The sequence below is a fragment of the Arachis duranensis genome, chromosome 1 (genome assembly GCF_000817695.3).
Source record: "Arachis duranensis cultivar V14167 chromosome 1, aradu.V14167.gnm2.J7QH, whole genome shotgun sequence".
Taxonomy (NCBI): domain Eukaryota; kingdom Viridiplantae; phylum Streptophyta; class Magnoliopsida; order Fabales; family Fabaceae; genus Arachis; species Arachis duranensis.
Genome location: NC_029772.3, coordinates 24,337,228 through 24,342,828, shown reverse-complemented (window position 1 = coordinate 24,342,828; position 5,601 = coordinate 24,337,228). Strand labels below are relative to the sequence as shown.

Below are 5,601 nucleotides of genomic sequence, written 5' to 3'. Positions count from 1 at the left end.
GTTTCTACACACCATAGATTAAGGGTGTGGAGCTCTGCTGTACCTCGAGTTTCAATGCAATTACTACTATTTTCTATTCAATTCGACTTATTCTTATTCTAAGATATTCGTTGCACTTCAACATGAATCCAACATGATCGAGAACCGACAGATGATTAGCCGTGCTGTGATAGAGCATTTGGACCATTTTCACTGAGAGGATGGGATGTAGCCATTGACAACGGTGATGCCCTACATACAGCTTGCGATAGAAAGGAGTGATAAAAATTGGATAAAAGCAGTAAGAACGCAGAGATTCAGAAGGAACACAGCACCTCCATACACTTGTCTGAAATTCCCACCATTAAATTACATGAGTAACTCTATCTTTATTTTCTGTTTAATTTATTATTATTATTCAAAAATCCAATAATCTCTTAATATAGTTGAATCCGCCTGACTGGGATTTACAAGATGACCATATCTTGCTTCATACCAACAATTTCTGTGGGATTGATCCTTACTCACGTAAGGTTTATTACTTGGACGACCCAGTACACTTGCTGGTTAATTGAGCGAAGTTGTGAAGTTATGTTAAGACCATGGTATTGAGCACCAAGCTTTTGGAGCCATTACTGGGACAATCAATTTTGAACAACAATTTAAGTATGAATCACAATTTCGTCCACCAATAACATCACCTTCAACCCCGACAACGTCTTTGATAACAAAAACAGAGCAATAACTACAAAGAAAACATAAAAACTAGCATAAAATAGCAAACAAGGAGCAAAAGAATATAATGATTTTAGCTCCTCCAAAGACACTTCAAGATGAAGCCAATCAGTTATACAACATCAAATCATGATCATTCTCCTTCCAACTTTTACTCTGCAAAATTATTGGCCTTTTTCATAGATTAGTAAATCATGCATCAAAGGTTAACTTCATATGTCTTCTTATTCACCTTAGACTTGATATTTGCACTTATAAGTACATCAATTACTCCTATATTGTCGATCTTGACACCATCGATTTGTGCATTCTACAACTTCCTCCGTTAACTTCTCTAATACCAACACTCCATTATTAAAGACAATGTTATTTCTACATCTCCATGTGCACTATATTACAGAAAAAATAACACCATCCACACTTTCTTCATATCTTTTCTTATTTTTCTATCCATTCACACTTCAAAGCATTTTTTGGTGGTTCCTAGCCAAACCCAAATCACACTCCAATCCACCAAAATTGATTCTCATAACTTCCATATATGATCACATGAAATAAGTGATGTACCCTCTCTAATCTATCCTTACATAAGACACAAAAGGATTCCGCTTCTAGTACAATCTTAAACTTACATAATCTATCTCTAGTATTCAATCTTTCTAAAATTACAAACCACATTAGCAACTCAACTCGTGGAGGATTTTTTTTCTTGTGAACATTAAATTTATAGAGTGTGCATTGTGTAGTTTGAAGTTACGGTGTTAGACTGTTAGTGTTATGCGAGATATGATGGAATTTGGGAGAGAAGAGTGTCGTTTCCGAACAAATGAGATTAGGGACCACTTTATCCCCTGTTAGAGTTGTCAGGGACTATTTTGTCCTCCGTTAGAATTAACGAAGTAAAGGACTTAAGTGACTGACGGAGTTAATTGTTAGGGACCAATCGAGTAATTAATTTTAGTTGGGGATTAAAATGTCCAGTTTGAAATTCGTTGAGGACCAAAATGGGTATATACTCTATTTTTTTAAAATCATTATGTAGTGTTCTAATTGATGCATATACAAAGTAATAGCAATTATTTTGTATTGTGGCATGAAACTTCTTGTTTATTTGCGTATTCATTCATGTTGTTTACAAGTAGCAAAGACAGTGGCATTTTATTATTATTGGCTAATTGCATTTAATTAATTATAAAGTTAGAATTAAGGTAATAGTAGATGATGAAATGCCTGAAAATGAAGAAGATTCAGCTCAGAAATTAAAGAAAAAGAAAAAGGAAGCTCAAATGAAAGAGGAAGATTACAAAAAGTTCTCAGCTTCCAATAGTTATTAGGGGTGAGACTGGTCATCCTATTCTGAAACATGAAGAAGATGATAGGGAAAGTGAAGATGAGGATGATTTTTCCATTTCTGCTGCTGAGAAAGGTAAATCTGAAGTTAAAGGAAACAAAGCACATAAGACAGCTGAGGAAGTTGGCAAAAATGTAGGTGTTAATCATTCTCTAAGCTTAAAACAAAAAGTCGAAAGTGCTGATGGAGATGAATCGCAGCAGCAAGACAGGTGAGATAAATATACTACTTTAGTGACCACTTACATCTTCTCTGTGCCAACTAGCCTTTGTTTTTTTAAAGGGTCACTGAAAAAGAACACTTTGTGCCTTTTGTTTAATTTATACTAACTGTTTTGCACTTCTTTTTCTCTCCTGATAATGATTTCATATAATTTTTAGAAAACAGAAGAAGAAAAAGAACAAGTTGAAAGAACCTAGTAAAGGGGAAAGTGCTCAAGCACTAGGCAAAAGAGTAGCTCTTGGAAAGAAGGTTAACATCCTCTACTGATTGAGTTGGTTTAACTTGCACAAATTACTACTGTAGACTAATGTTATTCAACCTATTTTCTAATGCAATCTCTTTTAATGGGAATCAAATGTTTGGTTTCAGGTCAGTGTTGAATACTCAATTATTTTACTCTCTTTTTTAAACATCTGCTATCAATTACTCAGCTATTTGCTAGCTCATGCCACAGCTAGAAAATTGCTTGATACAGATAGATTTATAGACAGATTTAGTCTTTATTACAGACAAATTTTTGGTTACTCACGGATTTTGTCCCTCTGTAAAAACCTCGTCAAAAATTATTTACCAAAGGATTTTTACCAGTTACCGACAGATTTTCCCTCAGTAAGTTCTCACCACCATTTCCCTGGAACGTGTCGAACTTTCCGATGGATTTTCTATCGGTAATTAGAGATAGATTTTTCGACAAATTTTTCGTCGGTAATTACAGATAGATTTTCTGACGGATTTTTCGTCAGAAATTGGCAATAGATTTTCCAACAAATTTTCTATCTATAATTGGAACCTTAGAAAATCATCCCAAACTCTGAATACAGACAGAAAATCCGTCTGTAAATTTGTTAGGAAGGTAAAATATAATTTTTTTTTTAGATTTTTCCATTGCAAAATGAATACTATTTTAGGTTTGTTTTCTAAATTTACTCTATCAAACATTGTAAATTAAAAAAAGAAAGCCAAAAATCACATAGATAAACATAATATTCATTACATGATACTTATAAAATTGGATGTTATTTTTCAACATCATTGGCCAATATCTCACTGTCTTAATAAAAAGATACCCAAAAAAATAAGATGACCATCCCAATGTTACATGAATGTCACAAATTACACTTAGCACTTAAAGATAGGATAATCTAAAATATTAATAGATAACTAAGTTGCATTGGCAGCATCAAGCTCCACATTGAAAGTTAATCTTGGCATCTCCTGAATGAAATAGAATTAAAACCCGAATTGGAATTGGAGTGAATTGAAATGCTTGAATAAAAATAAAGCACATTATTTAAAGCATTTTGCACTCAGGAAGTAGTCTCTTTTGCATGAACAATTTTCTATAAAAGAATCATTACATAGAGAATCACATCTCTTCTTAGAAAGCAAGAACCATGAGCTTCTTAAAAGAGGGTAAAGGAGGAACTCTAGTAAAATTTGGAGACACAATACCTCCACATAGTAGCTGAATGCAAGCTTGCTAAGTAGTAGCATTATCCAAAATAAAGTATATCTTCCATAACAAAGTACAATCATATACTTTAATAACAAAATATACAAAGAGCCAAACTTTATTATAGAGCCCTGAGGGGACTCCCAAAAGGAAACCATAGAGTGAAACAAGGCTAATTTACAAAAATTTATAGCAAAATAAATCAATCCAAAGAAAAGGAAGAAACCTCCTTTTTAGATGACGAATCACCAAGCTCACTGAAAGATTTGTTGCCAATTTTGTAGGTATAAACTAACTTTCTTTCCTACCCTCTAAAGTTTTAACAAAAAGAAGAAAAAATAAGGCAATTATTGCTGAGTTAAAATCATATGAATTTATTGATATTATCTCCAAAATTAAGCAAAAAAATATTATAACCTGTTGAAGTTTGACCAATCCAAGGTCTGCTAGATCCCTAATTATGCTCCTTTGGAAATCAGTCAATGAGTTTATATTATATGCCTATACATTGAAATGAAGTACATCAATGTCCTGTTACACTACAGTTACATATAATAGGAATACTGTTATAGAAAGAAAGTAACAAGACAAAAAAATGTTTCTAATTAGACCACTACTTTTTCAACTAATACAGATTACCATAATATTATCCTTATGCAAGAAAATTCCCACCATTTACTAAGCACCAAGGACCAGTAATATCTTACCTCCCCAATGACATGAAAACTAAGTTCCAGCATGAATGAGATTAAGTTAGCTGCATCAACACCTCTCTCTTGCACCAAAAGAGATGATGAAGAGCGTGTAGAAAACAAATAACAAAAATATTCGAAGAAAAGAGGGAGGAAATTAGTTATCTTAGAATTAGAGATATATTCCCTGATGATGTACCAAAGTTGTGCATTTGTTTCCATCAGCTATAGTTGACAAGGGATACATTCAATATATAGGCCAATCATCACAATAAGTGCATGTAGCTCATAAATCATTTAACGCATACTAGGAACTGGAAAGCACTCAGTTAGTTTTGGAGCTTCTTTGTCTCTATATCGAAATGAAAAATAAGAAAAAAGTCCGCAAATGAGTATTATGTTAAAATTGAGAGGTTGCCAAGTAAACTAAACCTTTGACTTATGAGCCGCCTCTGAAAAACTTTCATCAAAGAAGAGCTAAACGAAAACTCTCAATTGAACCATTATCAAATAGTGGTTGTATACTTTAATTCCCCATTATCACTGCCAACTTCACTTCTCTATATTAAATGTACACATGACAAATTTTGCTTCACTCACAAAGGTACCTCTAGAACAATCTATGCTAAAGAATTAAAACAAAGAAAAACAGAGAAAATAACAAAAGCAAATAGAGATCAGAACAAAAATAGAATAATTAAAAAGTAAAAAAAAAATTCAAAGTTGAGGCTGAGATTTTGCTTCTCTCCTTTGCATAGAATAATTCTTGATAATTAGAATTATTTATCATTGGTGAGGTTGAGATTTTGCTTTGCTCACATGAGGACACAATTAAAAAATTCAAATAAGTCTTACTACTCCCCACGTGAGAAGAGTTGAAGGATTCAGCTTTGGTATGGTAACAACTTAAATTGCAAGAAGAAAAAGACAATGAAGATGATTTTTTGGATGACAAAAAATAGAATCAAAGAGCAATAATCATATATGAAACCTAAATCAAAGAGCAAGAATCATATATGGTCAAGCAAGATTCATTTTTTTGCATGCTATTTTCAACTCACCCTGTTTGCTTCGGTTGAGAGGAGCTGAAAATGAATTATGTTTGTATTTCTTAGTAAAGTTTCTGCTTTAATTTCTCATCTTGCTTTCTTCTATTTGATTCTGTTGTT

General features: G+C 32.8%; 1 long non-coding RNA gene across 1 annotated transcript; it reads right to left on the bottom strand.

The window, feature by feature from the left end:
- Positions 1–3,988: 3,988 nt before the first annotated feature.
- LOC107482801 (uncharacterized) lies at positions 3,989–4,512 on the bottom strand. The gene is made up of 3 exons (XR_001590769.3): positions 4,448–4,512; positions 4,158–4,241; positions 3,989–4,049 (listed from the first exon to the last, which is right to left on the bottom strand). It is a non-coding gene; the product is annotated as an uncharacterized LOC107482801 (long non-coding RNA).
- Between the last annotated feature and the right edge of the window lie 1,089 nt (positions 4,513–5,601).